The sequence below is a fragment of the Tamandua tetradactyla genome, chromosome 4 (genome assembly GCF_023851605.1).
Source record: "Tamandua tetradactyla isolate mTamTet1 chromosome 4, mTamTet1.pri, whole genome shotgun sequence".
Taxonomy (NCBI): Eukaryota; Metazoa; Chordata; class Mammalia; order Pilosa; family Myrmecophagidae; genus Tamandua; species Tamandua tetradactyla.
The window spans coordinates 46,785,421-46,806,067 of record NC_135330.1 but is presented as its reverse complement, the minus strand read 5'-3'; the positions used below and the strand labels follow the sequence as shown (position 1 = coordinate 46,806,067).

The 20,647-nt window shown below is 35.5% G+C and overlaps 1 long non-coding RNA gene across 1 annotated transcript in view; it reads left to right on the top strand.

The window, feature by feature from the left end:
• The window catches only part of LOC143678927 (uncharacterized), a 42,966-nt gene that overhangs the window by 19,238 nt on the left and 3,081 nt on the right, over positions 1-20,647 (top strand). Inside the window, exon 2 of the long non-coding RNA XR_013173480.1 lies at positions 9,661-9,775. This is a non-coding gene — a long non-coding RNA (uncharacterized LOC143678927). The remainder of the gene's footprint in view (positions 1-9,660; positions 9,776-20,647) is intronic.

The following is a 20,647-nucleotide window of genomic DNA, read 5'->3' as shown; positions in this document are numbered from 1 at the left end:
TACACATAAATGGAAAGTATGATGAGGCATGGGACTCAATCCCCACTGAGGGATGTCTGAAGAAAAAAATTATTCCTACTCGATCTCTTTTAAAACATGCTGGTGGTACTTACTAGTAATGGGAGTCCTTATCTAAAAAATGGTTTTCAAGGGCCAAAGTTACAAAAGCCAAGAAAAGTCAGAGACACTGATTCAGACTGAATAAAACCAAGGAGAACTAAATGCCAAGCATAAGTCAAATGATCCATTGCGCTTATGGAAACTATTGGATAGCTGTCAACACTATAATAGAATCTTGGAATTAGATAGTAAGGTTTGACATTTTTTACAAAATTTAAAAGAATATTATTAATAAATTTTAACATGGCATAACTCATCACTCTTAATGGCTTATTATAAATAAAACTGGAATTAATGAATTTACAGAGAGTGCAATAGCTGCAAGGAGAATGGGAATTAGTAGATGTATAGGGTGAGCTCATGTTGGCATGGTTAGTTAACGGTGTCCAACTATTTGGTCAAGCATGCACTGGCCTGATTGTTACTTTAAGAGAATATTGTATATTTAAATTTTAAGTCACTTGATTACCTCTGTGACTGATTACAACTAAAATCAGCAAAAGAGGTTGTTTTTTGCAGTGAGAAACATCTCATGCATTTTACTTTGCTGAAAGCTGCCCGTATACAATATAACAAAAATGGCTTTGCTTTTAAAATGGGGATTTATTAAGTTATACATTTATACTTCTAAGGCCTTAAAAATGTCTGAACTAGTCATCCAGGGAAAAAGAACTCGATTCCAAAGAAAGGTCCAGACTGTCCCATGGGAAGTCCTCTGTCACATCGGAAGGCACATGGCCAGTATCTTTTGCTCTTCATACCCTTGCTTCTAGCTTCTGATACGTGGCTTCCTCACTAAGCATCTGTGAGCCTTCACTTAGCTTCTCTGGGGCAAAATTCTGGGTTCTGGCTTAATTAACATCTCATGGAAAGGCACATGGCAATGTCTGCTGGACTCTACATCTCCAAACGGCTGTGTTTAGACATTTGCTCTTTCTATCAACACCCCAAGTGTTTCAAATTACTGTGTCTATATTGACGCTGAGCTTTTCCCAAATGTTTTCCCTTTTAAAGGACTCCAGAAAACTAATCAAGCCACACCTTAAATGGGCAGAGTCACACTTCAATCTAGTCATGTAATTGAGTGGCATTAATTGTTATCCACAATTAAATGGATTACATCTCCATGGACATAATCTAATCAAAGCTTCCTACTCTACAATTTTGAATTTGGATTAGAAGAACCATGCTTTTCTGGGGTATATAATGATTCAAACCAGCATATCATACATTCAGTTGACGGTCATAAAGAGAAGACTGATGACATCAGTTCTCAATGATGACATCTTAACTGGGTTCCTAACTTGCAATCTGCCTCACTGCCTCACTGAATTCTAACTTGCCAAACCCCATGGTCATGTGAACCAATTCCTATAATAAATATCATAATATTTACTTATAGGTATATATTTATTTTCTGTTGGTTATGTTTTTCTGGGGAACCTTTGTACAGATTACATATTCTGGTACCAAGAGTGATTCTTGAGAAACAGAATCTTAAGGACAAGTTTTTGAGTTGCTTCTGAGGTTGATGGATATGTTTTCTAATCTTACCAGATGGAAAGTCACTATTGATTCTATTTCCAGTGATCAAGATTGGACTGTAGTTCATGATGTGAATTGATAATAGGGATATGTAAAATACCAACACCGGATCCTGCTACTCAAAAGCTTATGAGGCAAGACTCTGGATGATAGTGTTTTTGACACAACGGCAGAATTTTGGGAAGTTAAAAAGTATAATGTAGAACAGCATAGGCTGCATTCACCCTGCTCCATGTACCAACTACAGAAGTGACAGAAAAATGACTGGATCAGCAGTCCTAAGGTATAAGTGAACTAAGAGGGTCTTCTACACTATATAGTCAGGTACTGGGTGAAAAAGCAAGGAATTGGGATGGAGAGAATGAGTGGGCTCATTAATGACTCCATGAAGGCAAAAGGCTGTGCCCAAGAAAGCACCTGCCCCTACAGCTAGCTAGCGAGATCTGCCCTCTCAGTTCCACAATCTCGAGTTCCCTTAGGAAACATAGAAGCATAGAGAACATCAAGATTGCTGCTCATAGAGAACATCAAGATTGTGTACAGGGCCTAGTGGTCCCTTTTCCATATGGGGACCCAGATCCTTCAGGAGTGCACTGATGGGGAGGAAGGGGCAAGGAAACAAACCATACTGCACCTTGGGCACCAGCACCCTAGAACTTTACCACACCCACCCCTGATGTCCCTGTGGTGCAGCCTGCTCCCCCTGCACTATAATTCATGCCTATATGCCCCCCCACCACACCACACCATGTGCCCCATGTCCATGTGCCCTGCACTTCTGTGGGTCAAAGAAGAAATTACTAGAGAAATTGGTAAATATCTGGAAATGAATGAAAATAGAATAAAACATATCAGAACTTATAGGATGTGGCAAAGGAAGAGCTGAGAGGGAAATTTATTGACCTAAATGCTTATAGTAAAAAACAAGAAAGTACAAAATTTGAGTACTTAACTGCTCACCTGGAGGAACTACAGAAAGAAAAGAAAATTAACCCCAAAGAAAATATAAGGAAAGAAATAGCAAAGATTGAAGCAGAAATAAGTGAATTGGAGAGGAAAAAAAAACATAGAAAGAATCAATGAAACCAAAATCTGGTTCTTTGAGAAATCAATAAAATCAATGGCCAGCTAGCTAGGCTGATAAAGAAAAAATTGAAAGAGGATGCAAATAAACAAAATCAGAAATGAGAAGGGTGCAATTTCTATGGGCCTTGAACAACAACAAAAAAATCATAGAAAATTATTATGAACAAGTATACACCAACAAATAAGACAATACAGATGAAATGGAGAAATTCCTAGTAACACATGAACAATCTACACTGATTTGTGCAGAAATAGATCTCAACAAACCAATCATAAGTTAAGAAATTAAATCATTTATCAAAAATCTTTCCTCAAAGAATACCCCAGGGCCAGATGGCTTCAGAGGGGAATTTTATCACCCATTACAAAAATAAATAACTTCAATTCTGCTCAAACTCTTCCAAAACATTGAGGAAAATGGAACTCTACCTTATTTTTTCTAACAGTGTACTAACACTGTATAAAGATTCTATAAGAAAGGAAAGTTATAGGCCAACCTCCCTAATGAATATAAATGCAAAAATTCTCAACAGAATACTAGCAAATACAATCCAATGACACACTGAAATAATTATACACCATGACCAAGTGGGGTTTATACCAGGAATGCAAGGTTGGTTGAACATAAGAAAATCAATTGATGAAATATAGCACATTAAAAAATCACATGATTATTCTGATTAAAGATGAAAAAGCATTTGATAAAATTCAAATTTCTTTTCTGATAAAAATACTAAAAAAGGTAGGAATTAAAGAAAACTTCCTTGATATGATAAAGTGTGCATATGAAAAACCCATAGCCAATTTTATACTCAATGGTGAAAGACTGAAAGCCTTACCCCTAAGATCAGGAATGAGACAAGGTTGCCGTCTGTCACTATTATTAGTCAACAATTGTACTAGAAATTCTAGCTAGAACTATCACACAATAAAATAAATAAAAGGCATCCAAATCATAAAGGAAGATATGAACCATTCATTATTTGCAGATGACATGAAACTATACTTGGGATATCCTCAGAAATCTATGATAAGGCTTTTTGAGCTAATAAACAAGTTCGACAAAGTGGCAGAATACAAAATTAATATGAAAAAATCAGTTATGTTTCCTTACAAAAGCAATGGCCTAACTGAGAGGACAATTGAGGGAAAAAAAAACTCACAATAGCAATTAAAAGAATCAACCATTAAGGAATAAACTTAACCAGGATGTAAGGAACCTGTATACATAAAACTATAAAACACTGTGAAAATAAATCAATGAAGATCTAAATAAATGAAGATATATTCCCCACTCATGGATAAGGAAGGTAAATACAATTAGAATGTCAATTCTACCCAAATTTACCTAAAGAGTCAATTCAATACCAATGAAAGACTTGGGCATGCTAGTTATCAAATTCATTTGGAATAGGAATAGTCTTCAAATAGCTAAAAATATCTTTAAAAAGAAGAATGATATGGGAGGATTAATACTTCCTAATTTTCAAGCTTATTATATAGCCATAGTGGTCAAAACAGCATAGTGCTAGCAAAAAGATAGAAGTATTGACCAATGGAATCAAATTGAAAGTGCAAAGGTAGTCCATAAAATCTGTGGACAACTGATCTTCGACAAGGTCTCAAATCCACTAAACTGGGACAGAATAATCTTTTCAATAAACGAGCATGAGAGAAATGGGTATAAATTACCAGAAGAATGAATGAGGACTTATATCTTATGCTCTACACAAAAATTTACTCAAAGTGGAACAAAGACATAAATATAAGAGCCAGTACCATAAAACTCCTAGAAGAAACTATAGGGAAACATCTTCAAGACCGAATAGCATGGGTGGCTTCTTAAAATTTACACCCAAAGCACAAGCAACAAAAGAAAAAATAGGTAAATTGGAATGCCTTAGGATCAAGAGCTGCTGTACCTCAAAGATATTTGTCATAAAGATGAAAGGCAGCCAATTCAATGGGAGAACATATTTGGAAATCACGCATTGGATAAAGGTTTAATATCTTGTATACATAAAGAAATTATACAACTCAACAACAAAAGAACAATCAACCCAATTATAAAATTGGCTAAAGATAGAATGGACATTTTTCTAAAGAGTAAATATAGATGGTTAAAATGCACATACTCATTTTCACTACGTATAAGGGAAATGCAGATCAAGACTAAAAATGAGATAACACCTCACACCTATTAGAATGGCTGCTACTATAGTAATGGGAAACTGCAGATGTTGAAGAATTTGTGGAGAAATTGGAACACTTATTCTCCACTGGTGATAATGTATAATATTACAGCCACTGTGGAAGACAGTTTGGTGGTTCCTTAGAAAATTACATATCCAGCTGTGCTATCCAATTGTGCTATGACCCGGCAATACCACTACTCAGTATATACCCAGAAGAGCTGAAAAGAGTGACACAAACAGATATTTGCACACCAATGCTCATAGCAGCACTATTCACAATCACTGAAAGATGGTGTGCCAGTTTGAATTTTCTGTGTATGTCCAGAAAAGTCAAGTTCTTTAATTTCAATTCAATGCTGTAGGTTGGAGTCTTTTGATTAGATCATCTCCATGGAGATAGTCGTATACCCAACTTGCATATTAACTTTGATTAGATGGATATATGACTCCACCCATTCCATATGGGTCTTGATTAGCTTACTGGAATCCTTTAGAAGAGGAAAAATTTTGAAGAGACAGCAAGAAACTACAGAAATGAGAGAAATGACAGAAAGGACACAGCCTGGAGAAATGACAGAAGCCTCAGAGTTGACAGAAACTTCACAGCAGAGCTGAAACAGATGTGGACATGTAGAGAACAGAGACAAGGATGTTTGGAGATGCTTGGAACACAGCAGATGTTGCCATGAGATATTAAGCAAGCCAGAACCTGGAGAGACCCAAGGGAAGCCAAGAGATGAAAGCCAGCCCTGGAGAACTAAAGTGGGGAACCTCCACAGGAACAGAGACTGAAAGCAATGGAGCCCAGGAACAATTGACCAGTGTACAAGCTGACAGAGTTGTTGCAAATGCATCAGCCTTCCTTGAATTAAAGTAGCTTTCCCTGGATGCCATAGTTTGGACATTTTCATAGGCTTAGACCTGTAAAATTGTAACTTTTAAATTCCCTTTCATAAAAGCCACCCAGTTCTGGTTTATCACATTCCAACAGCCTGCAAACTAACACAGATGGAAACAATTCAAGTGCCCCTCAACAGATGAGTGGATAAATAAAATGTGGTATATATATATACAATAGAATATTACCCATCAGTGAGATGAAATGAGGTGTTATGCCTGAAGCATAAGACAACATAGGTGAACCTTGAGGACATAATGGTGAGTGAAATAAGCCACACACAAAAGAATAGCTACTGTATGATTTCGCCATTATGACCTTGCTAAAGATAAACTTGGAAGCTTATAATGTAGAATTCAGGGGACCTAGAGATATACAGAGCTAGAGATGAGTGTCTGGATTGTTAATGAGGTTGAACTTAACTGTAAGGAAATGGATAGAAGTGAAGGCAGTTAGTTCATTAAGGGGGCTTTAAGTAATATTTCCATATTGAAAGTGAACATGATTGTAAGGAGCTGTAAAGAGCCATGCATCCCACTGATTAATACTATAAATATAAGTACATTCTTGCATGAACTACTTCAAAGTTATGAATCTTGTACAAAGAGTCAATAATAGAGGGATATGGGGGAAAACTACTATTGCATGCTATGGTCTATATTTAACAGGAAGATATAAACTGCACCAGAGCAATACCAGGGGTAAATAATTGGGGTGGAAGGACAAGAGTTATTGGGAGGTTTGGATTTTCTTTCTGGTGAGGGTGTGTTTATCAATTATTTTTCTATTTAAACAATGAAATGGCTAAAATTGAGAATGTTGACTGTGCAGCTAAGTGAGGACAATTCAAGATGTGAATTGTTTACTTTGAATATTACCTATGATGCCTAATTGATGGAGATGGCTGAAGGATACATTGACTGAGAAATATAATGGAAAACTATGGTGTATATGTATGATGGAATATTGGGTGGCTACAGAAAGGAGCAAAGTCTTGAGGCATGCTATGAGGTGAATGGAACTTGGGGATATTATGTGGTATGCAATAAGACAGAAACGAATAAATATTGAATGGTTTCTTTTAGAAAATAATTATAAGAAAATTGAATCCTAGATTGTATCTTCTTATAGCAGCCATATTTAGTCTGGAGCTGTAAATGTTATTTCTAGATTTTGAGATGCTGTGCTATATATATAATGTTGTATCTCCCTGGAACGTTGGCTACCTGTTTGATATTTAAGATTCAGAGTTGAGTTCTGAAGCTCTAAAAGCATTGTTACATACAAACTGGTGAAGAAACTGAAAAAGAAACAATTGGAGATAAGAACAAATCTGATATGGTCAAGACTAAGGTAAATCAGTACAAATGGTTAAGGATGACATTATATTTTAGAACTTCACCTACTGTATAAGACCAATGGAATAGGGCTTTATTTTGTACAAAACCTAAATATTCTGTAACACATATTATGACTCAACCTGTCTGGAGCACTCATTTAAGCAACCAAAACACATGGAGCCTGGAACGGGATTAAGGGCTTGTAATTCTGTATAGCTTAATGGAATACCCAGATACATCCCAAAGTATGTTGGGCAGATAATTTAAAATATTGGGGGTGGTGCAATGGTGACTCAGTGGCAGAATTCTCACCAGCCATGCTGGAGACACGGGTTCATTTCCCACTGCCTGGCCGTGCAAATAAATAAATAAATAAATAAAAACAACCAAAAAAAAAAAAAAACTAACTAAAAAAAACCATATATATATATATGACAAAGTCCCCTAAAGGATTGGAGAAAAAACATGGAACTATTCAACTTTTCCCTTTAGGAAGCCCCTAATACTGTCTCAAATATTAGGAACTCCCAAGTCAATAGCCCAAGTCCTTCCTTGAACTTGAGGCTTGCTCTTAAGAAGCTGAAGAGGTAGTTCCACTATACATCTTTTGTTTCTCAGATGTGGTCTCTCTCTCTCTAAGCCCAACTCTGCCAGGAAAATCACTACCCTCCCCTCTCTGTGGGACATGACATCAGCGGTAAAATTCTTCCTGGCAGTATATGACATGACTCCCAGGGAAGATCCTAGCCCTGGCACCATGTGACAGACAACATCTTCCTGGCCAAAATTGAGAAAATAAATGCAACAAAATATGGCATCAGTGGCTAAGAGAGTTCAAGTAGACTTGAGAGGCTTTTCGGAAGACTACTTTTATGCAAGCTTCAGCTAGATATTGCTAATTATCACAACCAAAACCATTCCTGTTAACCCTAAAAAATACCTAGGACTCTATCTGAGATTCTACAAATTTTCATGCAATAAGATTATTTACCTGAAACCTACAACCTCCTGATGGTTCCTAGACCAGATAAATTCTGAAACCCATAGGGGTTAGCATCTCCAAGAACAATTAATCCTATTCCCCTATCCCATATTATCAACACCACTTTCCAACATGAAAAAGCTAGAATGGGCATAGTTCAAATACCTGTAAAGATTGGAAAAATGATCAAAGGAGAAGGAAGAGCTATAATAGAGAAGATAAGATTTAACAAATCAGCATTACTGCTGAATCATTATATTGATACGTCTTTAGTCTCCAGTGTCTTGGAGCAGCTAGAAAAATGTTTTAAGAAAATATGATGATGCTAGCTGGTTGATACTAAATATTGTGAATATTGTTGTTAGAGAACAAGATGAACTTAAGTCTTCAAATGTCCAGCTGAAGTGTTATATGAAGGACATGAAAGTTTCTGTGTGTGTACTGAAAGAAACTAATTTTTTGTAGTCTCAGACTTGAGATTTCTGAAAACCAACCCAGGGACTCATTGCGTAGGTGGCTGAATTACAATGTATACTGAATTCCCAACTGGGTATTTACTGTTAAAGAGAGGGCACTGATTGGTACAAATGGGATCCTGAAAATTGGAATGGGACAAACAGGCTAATAATGATAATACTGAGGATATTGAAACCATAGACTGTGCTGAGTCTTTTCACCTATGATGGTTTGCCCTGAGGAATCAGCCACTCAACCTCCAGTCTACACTGAGGAATCCACCATCCTGCCTCAACCTTAAGAGATTAATTCTGCCATGACAGATAAACCTGTACCTGCCTCTCCTGAGGAAACAGCTCTCTATCTTCTGTTTGAAGAGATCAACCCTGCTTTACCAGGAGAGAATAATGGTATCCCCTAAGGTAGTTGGTTTGCAAAATACTGTTAATTCTTCACATAATCCGCTTCCACTACCCTTTTCTTCTAGACTTTTAACTAGACTGAAGTCCCTACAGGCCCCAAAAGGTGGCGTATAAAGTATGACTCATGAGAAGATGTGCTATACTCCAAAAGAATTACATAGGTTTTCCATTTTATATAGACAAATTTTAGGAGAATATATAATTACATGTAGAAATGGAAAGTAAGGATGTGGGAGAATGGTGAAAGAACATAAAGTTGGATCAGACTGATTTTATTGATGTGGACCCACTAAACAGAGATAGTGGATTCAGTGCTAAAGCTCAAAGGGTTAGAAAGGGCTCAAATAGTTTGTTCAGGCGGTTTGTTGAAACATGGACAAAAAAGTGGCCTACATTATCTGAAGTCAAAATGGCAGAACTGCACTGGTATACTATAGGTGAAGTCATCCAAAGGCTTAGTGAGATTGGAATGTTAAGAGTGGATTTTTAATACAAGACCTGCTCACCCACCCCAGACATTTCCAGAGGACAAACTTTTCTCCATGACTGTGATGAATAAATTTATGGGAGTCACTCCATCATCTCTGAAAAGCTCTGTGGTTTCTCTTTTCTATAGGTCAGATGTTAATGTAGAAACAGCTAACACTGAACTTCGATCAATAAGCAGAATGGAGATGATCAGTTCCTGGGTTGACAGCAGTCCAGTGGCAGCACATGATTGCTAAGTCAAGGTGGGTGTGGCTACCTTAATGGACAGCAGAGTCAAAGCAGTACTCAGAATAATCTGACTCACAGAGATCTATGGCATTGGCAAGTTGATCATGGGGTATCTGGAAGTTAAATAGATGGGAAGTCTACTAAACTCTTACTTGATCTGAATAAGCAGAAGCGTCCTGATCAAGTAAAAAAAAAAAATCTTTAACTTGAATCACAAAAAGAGGTGATGGCTCCTCAACAAATTCCCAGTAATGAGACAGCTAGCCCCGGAACTCCTTGAATGAAGGGAAAGCTGAGTCCCCTTGGTGAAGGACTCCACTTTATTGCCAAAAAATTTATCTGTTAATGTTCCTTACAGCCACTCACAAAAATGGCCTACAGCCTTTTCCCAGAGTGAGTATGATGCACTGAGGAAAGAAAATGATCAGGTATTTTGGAGATTGTTAGACAGTGGCTCAGAACTATTAATTCCAGGAGACACAAGATGTCACTGTGATCCACCAGTCAGAGTAGGGGCTTATGGATGTTAGGTCGTCAGTGGAGTTTTAGCTCAGGTCTGTTTCACAGTAGGTCCATGGGTCCCTAGTCCCAGCCTGTGCATAGTTGGAATAGACATACTCAGTAACTATCAGAATCCCCACATTGGCTTCTAATTTGTGGAGTGAGGACTGTTGTGGCAGAAAAAGCCAAATGGAAACCACTAGAAATGCCTCTACCTAGCACAATAACAAATCAAAAACAAATACTACCAATATTAGGTACTTGAAGGATGCAAGTACATCCCCATTTCATACTCCTATGTGGTCTATTCAGAAAGTAGATGGATTTTAGAATATGACAGTGTATTATTGTAAAATTTGCCAGATTGTGACTCCAATTGCAGCTGCTGTTTCAGATGTTCTATCATTGCTTAACCAAGTCAATACATCCCTTGGTACCTGGTATGCAGCTATTTATCTAGTTAAATGGGAAATTTTGAGCTCTTTGTGCATTAATGCAATCAAAAAGATAAAATAATAATAATAATAATAATAATAATAACAGAAAGAAAGTACCAGACAAAATGAATTGAATTTATAATCTATGAATCTGGAACAAATTTATTCTAATGAAAAGGTAAAATAGTCCCACTCTGATGAATATAAGAATTCAGTCATGAGATGAGCAGAGAATATGCAAGAGTCAAATTGCATCATGGCTTATAGGTCATGTTAAGAAATTTGGTAGGGTTGGGGTATGCAATGGTAGTTCAGTGGTAGAATTCTTGCTTGCCATGTGGGAAACCTGGATTCAATACCCAGTCCCTGCACTTCCCCAAAAACAGACAGAGAAGCAAAAATTCCACAAATTGTGAGTATACTCACATGGAAAAATAATGAAATGTGACCTTGCCATGCAGCATACCAAAAAAAAAAAAAAGAAGAAATTTGGATTGCACTTTCTTATGATGAGTATATGAAATTGCTAATATTTGGTCGCGGTGTTTACCTACAAAAGTGGTAATTTTATATGGCTCAACCTAATTTTGGAATATGAAGACATTGGAAATTTTAAGCAGAGGAATATTATAATTTTTGTTTAAGACTTGACTCATATTAGATAGAAGAAATATTAGAAAGGGTTAAGATATAAATGGAAAAAACATTCAGAAGATTGTTATGCTCTATATGAAAAATGAAGTGGCTTGTAACAAAAATTACCTGGAGAGATATGCAAATAACTGTTGAGTACCAGGAAACAAAGATGAATGAAAACTTTCAATACCATCTGAAATGCATTCTAGGAGAGTCCCTTTAACTCAGGATGTTTATTAGATTGTCTTGTGGCACTTTAAAAAATGTGGATACACTGAATTATCTAAGGTTCTGTGGGAAGATTCCTGTGTGTGTGTACATGTGAGAGAGAGAGAGAATACAATCATCTAGGTAATTCTGATGTGCTTTAATTAATAAATTTAGAATACTTAGAAAAAGCTTGTGCTAAATGGATAATTACAGCACAGTGTATCAAATGTGATGACATGAGGAAGCATAAAACTAAGAAAACATAAACAAATTAAATAATTGATTTAATCATGTTTTACTGAGTGAATTTACCAGTTATTCAAGAGTATACAAGCATCTAAATTTACATTTATCATCACTCATATGAAAACAAATATTAACAAATCAATTCTATTTATTTAATTTTTTTGTCTTTTTAATGTGTTAGAATTTGGGCAATGCCAAATATTTCATTTGGATAGGACCATCATATGAAAATTGTAAAATTTGCTTTTATAATTTATATGACAAGTAACTCAGAATAGCCAAAGAATTTGAGGAATCCTGGTATCCTTGAACTTGTGTGTAATCAAAGATAAGAAAACAATAGAAGTTATCATGATATTTAAGGTGAAACAATGTTAATAATGAAAACGAGGGTTCCGTTTAGATTTATTCTTAATATCTGAACATGTACCTTAAAATGTGTTACTTTATGAAAATGTTTGAAGTACTTTAATGTCAAAATTTTATTTTTCATTATTCATATAATCTTATTATTTAAAGTATACATGGATACAAGAGTAAAATGCAACAGTGATTAATAACGTTTATGAAAACTGGTCATTTTAAAATAAAACATTAAAAATTTTAAGAAATGTTACATTATTGAGAAATAGGTTGAAAAAATAAAAAAGAAATAAGTTGAAAGTTTATCCAAATATCAAGTGAGTATAAATTAGGTGCATTTTAGCAAATATTATTTTTCAAAATGTAAATGATAATAAAAGGAAGAATAATGGATTTTAAGAAAAATTATTTTTCTTTACAGAATTATGTGTTATATTAAATCAAATAATCTATTTAATTGAACTTTATTTTTAGTAATTTGATTTAGTAATTTGTTTTTAAGATAATGGTCCTATTTGATAATTGCCCAGAATATGCGGAAAATACCAATTTTACCACTTCAAAATGACATGAGGAAATTCTATGCAAAAGAATACAATTTTCCTTAGTTTTTAGTGCTGACAGATATTTCGCCCCTTTTAAATTTATTCCCATCAAGATATTCATAAATGGGGCGGGCCATGGTGGCTCAGCAGCCAGAGGACCCGGTTCGATTCCTGGTGCCTGCCCATGTAAAAAAAAAAGAAAAAAAGAAAGAAAGATATTCATAAATGAACTTAATACTGTGCATAATTTATCATCTTCAAATAGAGACCTCTTTCACTTATTTGATTAATTCTTTAGTAAATGAACAAAACACCCCATAATGGGGTGTTACACAAAACACCCCACTTAATGGATTTGACTTGTTTAATTCAATGTAGTTAGTATTTTCTCATCTATAAAGGTTTGAATTTGTGTTCTGATGCGTAGAATGGCTGAGATTCCTTAAATGTCTCAGCTAGTTAGTCAAGGAACAAATGAAATTGGTGAATTCAGGAAAATCATGTTCCTCTAATCATTCTAGATAATTATGACAGTACTTTTTAACAGTGCATTTATTTTCTTGAACATTCATGGTTTTATTGTACATGGATATTTGAAGTTACAGGTCTAATCAGTCTTAAAAATAAATTGACTTTTTTTATCTTGTTACTCGTAAATTTTATGCAATTAATTAGATCATCCTTCATGAATTTATTATGTAATTAAATGACTAAATAATCATGTGTTCTTTTTTTGTTTTGTTTTTGTAATTTTTGTCATATATATATATGGCTTAAGTATGTCAATTGAAATGATTATTTCTTCTATTTAAAAAGAAACCTATTATTATTAATTTGTGTGTTGTGTGTGCTCAAAATAACAACTCACTGGCATATAGACATTTAAGAGGCTAAGAAGCCAAAACAGTCCATGAGTAACTATTCTTTAATTGGTTGCTTGAGAAAAAGTTAGAATATACCACTTTATTATTTTGGAAAGAGGATATAAAAATAATAAAATTGTTAGGCAACTTGAGAAAATAAAATATTTATTTGTCATATTTTCATGAGAGAAATACATCCATATAAGTGAATACTTATTACTTATTTTTAAAAAGGGGGGTATGAGTAATTATTTTTAAAAAATATGAAATGTTTTACTTACAGAAATGTTTATATGACATGTATTTTGGAGACTAAAGAATATATTAAAGATTGTCCCAGTACCCTTAAGTTTAAGAAACAGAATATGACCAGTACCTTTTACAGCCCTTATGTGTGCTATTTTGTATTATTCCCTGATTGATGTCAACCCCAGGTTTAACCATTTTTCTGAGTTTTGAGCTTATCATGGTTTTGCTTTTCTTTAATGTTTCATGACATGTGTATGTACTGCTATACCAAATATTTTCTCCAGTTTTAAATGAATATACTCTTGAAGGGTATTTTAGGCTATGCACATTCTAACTTTTTCATCTTGGAAGGGGTTGTCAATAATATGGAGGTGGAATGAGCTGATGTTGTGGTGAGATTGTCCCCTCTAAGTGTTAGGACTTATTTGGTCCAGGGACACATGTGGAGGTTGTAGATTTCTGGAATGTTACCCTAGTGCATGGAATATTTGTTGACTCTTATATATTGCCCTAAGTGTTTTTTAGGATTTGCAGGAGTGGTTTTGGTTGACGTTTGGCAAATTATGGTAGGTAGCAATTCTAAGTGAAGCTTGCATAACAGTGACCTCCAGAATACCGTCTTGACTCTATTTGAACTCTCTCAGCCATTGATACCTTATTTATTATACTTCTTTTCCCCATTTTGGTTAGGCTGTCATTGTTGATCCCATGGTGCCAGGGCAAGACTCATCCCTGGGAGATATCTCCCACACTGTCAGGAAAACGTTCACCCATATATGTCATGTTTCACATAGTGGGGAGGGCAATGATTTCACTTTCAGAGTTGGGCTTAGAGAGAGTGAAGCCACATCTGAGCAACAAAAGAGGTCATCCAGAAGTAGCTCTTAGGCATACTTATAAGTAGACTAAGCTTCTCCACTACCTATATAAGCTTCACAAGAGCAGGCCTCAAGATCAATGGGTTTGACTATTATTTTGGGTGTTCTTAATGTTTTACATAGTATCAGGGATTTCCGTAGTGGTAAAGTTTAATTTTTCTGTATTTTTTCTCCCATCCCTCAGGGGACTTTGCCAATATTTTCTGATTATCTGCTTAAAATACTCTGGGAGGTATCCAGGCATTACATTAAGATATACAGGATTAAAGGCCCTCATTCTTATTCTGGACTCCTTGCATTTTGTTTAAATGAGCTATCCAGACAGGTTGAATTAGATTATGTGCTACAGAAAATGTAGGTTTCAGACAAATAAACTGTTCTTCCCTTGGTTTCAAAGAGTAGGTAAGTTCTAAAATATAGACAATGTCTTCCTTACCCCTGTGTTTTGAATTACCTCAATCCTGAATGTATCAGCTTTGATCTTAACTTTAAATACCAGGTTACACATATATAAAACAGCCTATTAAAATCCAGAAATAAAAGTTTGCAACTTCAGACTAAATGCGACTGCTATAAGAGCTTATAATTTAGGCCCCTGTTTTCTTATAAGCATTTTCTGAAGGTGACCATACAATAATTACTCTTTTCTTTCTGAGTTATTTTGCCTCACCAAATGTCCCACAGGTTCATTCACAGCATTGCACGCCTCACAACTTCACTCCCTTTCATAGCAGCACAATACTCGATATATACCATTGTTTGCCAATCTACTTCTCAGTTAGTAAATCCTTTCAACCATCTGCATTCATTAGGTATCATATATAATGCCCAAAGTCCACAGCTCATCAACACTCTCTATTTTAGATAATTAAATTGTCCCCAAGGGAAAGATAACCAATAAACACACCCTTACCAAATAGGAAATCTAAATCTTTCCTTAACTCTTGTTCCTCCCCCCATTATTTACCCTTGGTGTTATTGTGATACTGCTGATGTTTTCTTTTTAAACAGCCCATAGCATGCAATACCCCTGTACCTTGATCTTAAATACTCTTTTGTGTAAGAATTATATCTTTGAAGTTGTTCATGCAAGAACTTATTTATATTTGTAGTGTTTATCAGTGGGACACATAGATATATATAACCCCTTTCAATCATGTTCACCTTCAATATGATAATATTATTTATAGACCTACTGGTGAACCAATTTCACTTCTATACACTTGAATTGGAGTTCAACCTTATTAGCTAACCATGCACTCACCTCTGGCTTCAATCAACTTCAAAGTCCCTTATATTCCATATTATAAACCTAGAATTTTATCTTTACCATGGCCATAAAAGTGGAGTCATACAGTATCTATCCTTCTGCATCTGGTTTATTTCACTCAGCATTATGTCCTCAAGGCTCATCCATCCTGTCATGTGCTTCAGGGCATCATTTCATGTTACTGTGGCATAATACTCTAATGTATGTAAATACCACATTTTGTTAATCCACTTGTCTGTCAATAGGCACTTGGATTGTTTCCATCTTTTGGCAACTGTAAATAATGCTGCTATAAGCATCGGTGTGGAAATGTCTGCTTGTGTCACTTGCTTTCAGTTTTTGGTGTTTACTGAGTAGTGCTATTGCTGAGTCACAGGGCAACTCAATATTTAGTTTCCTAAGGAACCATCAAACTGTCTTCCATAGCAGTTGTACCATTATACATTCCCACCAGCAGCAGATAAGGGTCCCAGTTTCTCCATATCCTCCCCAACATTCATAGTTTCTTGTTTATTTCATAGCCACCATTCTTATAGGCGTAAGATGGTATCTCATTATACCCCTGATATGCATTTTCCTTACAGTTAATGAAAATGAGCATATTTCTTCATGTGCTTTTGAGCCATCTGTATTTGCTCTTCAGAAAAATGCCTATTCATGTCTTTAGCCCATTTTATAATTGGGTTGTTTTTTCTTTTGTTGATTTATTTATGTATAGAGGATATCAAACCATTGTCTGATGTGTGATTTCCAAATATTTTCTCCCATTGACTTGGCTGCCTCTTCAACTATTTGACCAAGTCTTGAGATGCAGAAGAATTTGATTTTGAGGAGTTCCTATTTTTCCATTTTTATTGTCATTTGACTTTGGGTGTATAGCTGAGGAAGCATCTTGAAGATGCTTCCCTACATTTTCTTCCAGCAGCTTTATGGTACTACTTCTTATATTTAAGTGTTTGATCCACTTTAAGTTAATTTTTGTATACAGTGTAAGTATTCTCTTTTATTTTTTGACTATTTATAGCCAGTTCTCCCATGCCCATTTATTAAAAAAAATATGTTGTCCCAGTTCAGTGGGTTTGGAGACTGTGGTAGTTAGATTCAGTTGTCAACTTGGCCAGGTGAAGGCACCTAGTTCTGTTGCTGTGGACATGAGCCAATGGTATGTGAACCTCATCTGTTCTTCATTACACCTGCAGTTGGCTAGGAGGTGTGCCTGCTGCAATGAATGATGTTTGTCTTAAATGGCTGGTGCTTAAATGAGAGAGTGCAACGTAGCACAACCCAAGCAGCTCAGCATACCTCATCTCAGCACTCACAGCTCAGCCCAGGCCTTTGGAGATGCAGAAAGGAGTCACACTGGGGAAAGTCGTTGGAACCCAGAGGCCTGGAGAGAAGGCCAACAGAGATCACCCTGTGCCTTTTCATGTAAAAAAGAACCTCAGTTGAAATGCTGCATTTCCTCTGAAGAACTGATGAAATAATTCCTTTATTAAAAGCCAATCCATCTCTGGTGTGTTGCATTCCAGCAGCTGGCAAACTAGAACAGAGACCTTGTCAAAAATCCATTGGCCATAGATTTGGTGGTCTATTCTGCACTTTGGATTCGATTCCATTGATCAATACTTCTGTTTTTGTGCTAGTAACATGCTGTTTTGACCACTGCGGCTTTATAATAAATTTAAAAATCAGGAAGTGTTAATCTTTCCACTTTGTCTTCTTTTTAGGATGCTTTTAGCTTTTGGGGTTCTCTTTCCCTTCCAGATGAATTTGGTAAATAACTTTTCCAAATCTTCAAAGTAAGTTGTTGGAATTTTGATTGGTACTACATTGAATCTATAGGTCAATTTGGGTAGAATTGACATGTTAACTATGTTTAACCTTTCTATCCATGAGCACAGGATGCCTTTCCACTGATTTAGATCATCTTTGATTTCTTTTATCAGTGTTATGTAGTTTTCTGAATACAAGTCTATGTTCCTAATTAAGTTCAAGCTTAGGTACTTGATTCTTTTACGCTATTTATTTATTTATTTTGGTGTTTCATGGTCTGAGGCTCTAACCCAGGTCTCCCACATGTCAGGTGAGAATTCTACCACTGAACTACCTTTGCACCACCCTTGTTGCTATTTAAAATGGAATATTTTCCTTAACTGACCCCTCAATTAGGTCATTGCTTGTGTATAGGAACATCACTAATTTTTGCACATTAATATTATATCTTGCCACCTTACTGAATTTGATTATTATCTCAAGTAACTTTCTTGTAGATTTCACAGGATTTTTCAAGTATAGTATCATGTAATCTGCAAATAATGATAGTTTTATTTCTGCTTTTCCAATTTGGATGTCTTTGATTTCTTTTCCCTGCCTGATTACTCTAGCTAGGACTTCTGGTACAATGTTGAGTAATAATGGTGACAAATGGCATCCTTGACTCATTCCTGATCTTAAAGGGAAAGCTTTCAATTTCTCTCCATTGAGTACAATGTTGGTTATTGGTTTTTCATATATGTCCTTTATCATATTGAGGAAGTTACCTTTGATTCCTATATTTTGAAGTGTTTTTATTAGAAAAGGATGTTGATTTACATCAAATGCTTTTTCTGCATCAATCAAGATGATTGCGTGATTTTTCCCTTTCAATTTGCTAATGTGCTATATTACATTAATTGATTTTCTTGTGTTGAACCATCTTTGCATTCCTGGTATAAACCCTCTTTGGTCATGGTGTATAATTCTTTCAATGTGTTGTTGGATTCAATCAGTCAGTATTTTGGTGAAAATTTTTGCATCTATATTCATTAGGGAGATTGGTCTTTAGTTTTCCTGAAAGGTTAATTTTTATTCCCCCTATTTTATTTTGCATTAAAACTATATTTCATAAACTTCATAGTAATATTTTTATTTAAGGAAGTATAATTATGAACTAAATTTCCTTCAGTGGGCTACTATTTTTTACTGCTTTTGCTTCTGATTCTCAAATTGTCATCATTTGGTCTGTGGTAGCACCTTTCAGACACTTTTCCTGACAGTCGATTAATATACTTTGTCATGGTTAGGGATTGTGGCGTCAATGAACAACTGAGTCTAACATCATTTGGCAGCTCTCGGAGGGGACATCTTATGCCATCAACATGTAAAGGTTTTCATTAGGACCACGATCCTTGAAAACTGACAGCCCTTTCTGGATCCAAAGGAAAATTCTAAATATAATGCAATAATGTAATGATGTGGAATTTCCATATCAAACCATACATTCATAGAAATCCCAGTCAAACTTCTGTGAAGGTCTTCATTGCATAAGATGAATTATAGCTATAGAAATTAAATAATTTAATGTAAAAATAAAATAGCAAGCATAATGACCTATCTGAAAAGATAGCAAAACATAACATACCAATACCTTATGCCCATTGATCAAATTTTTGTCAGTGTGGTTGTGTGTATCCATCTACCCTGAGAAATAGATTGTTAAACTTAAACTGTTACTGTGAGGGTGAAGTCTGTAAAGGGGACCTCTGAAGAAGTTACTTCAGTTAAAGTGTGGCCTTGCTGAACGTATGTGTTTTGATCCTATTGCCGAAGACCTTATAAGGGAGAGAGAGAAAGCCAGAGGGAGCAGCCGGAAGCTGAAAGTCACCGGAACCTGGAAGAGAAAGGAAAAGCCAGGGGAGGCTGTCATGTACATTAACATCTGATAGAAAAAAACTTCTGTCAGCAGCCAGCACCAGATTGGACAGTCTTGTGGGAGAAAGTGCCACCTTGATGATGCCTTGGTTTTGGACTTCTCCCAAGATTGATACCATAGCCAAAAGCCCAAAATTCTGTTTTTTAAGCCAACCATTGCGTGTCATTGTTCTGTGAATCAAGAAACTACAAAAGGTCAGATCAATGTGACAGAATAGATGAAACAAACCACATACATACACACTCGTATATATAGTAGTAGATAGAATAATGGCCAAATGATATCCAAATTATAAACATTTAATCCCTGGAACCTGTGAGTATGTTAATTTACATGGCAAAAGAGACTTTGCATATGCACTTAAGTGTCTTGAGATGTGACGATTCTCCTTTATTTTCTGAGTGGGTACAATATAATCACAAGGGTCTTCATAAGTGGAAGGCAGGAGGGTCAATGTTTTAGAAAGCAATATGACAATGAAAGCAGAGGTAGAGACCAAAGCAGAGTCCATAGAGAGGAATTGGAAGAGGTCACAGCTCACTTTGAAAATACAGGAAAGGGTAAAAGAGCAAAGGATGTAGGCTGTCTCTAAAAACAAAACAAGACATGTTAATAGATTCTGCCCTAGAATTTCCAAAAAAATTGTCGGCCTGACAACCCATTTTAGATTTCTCACCTCTGAAACTTTAAAATTATAAATTTGCCTAAGTTTAAGCCACTAGGTTTGTCATCATTTGTTTCAATAGCAGATAGGAAACTTTCATAACCTTGCTGAGATAGAAATAGAAACAAAAATTTCATGGGAAAATGAATTACAAAGTTTACCTCATAAAATATTTTAAAAATTCCTTGTTTAGAGATATTTTATCCAAATATATGTCAAGAGACAGAATGGAATATGGCATTTGCAACATGTTTAAAAGGCAATAAAAATAGCTTAGTAATATTTATGCTAAGATATCAATTGGTGAATTATAACATAAGAAATACAAATATG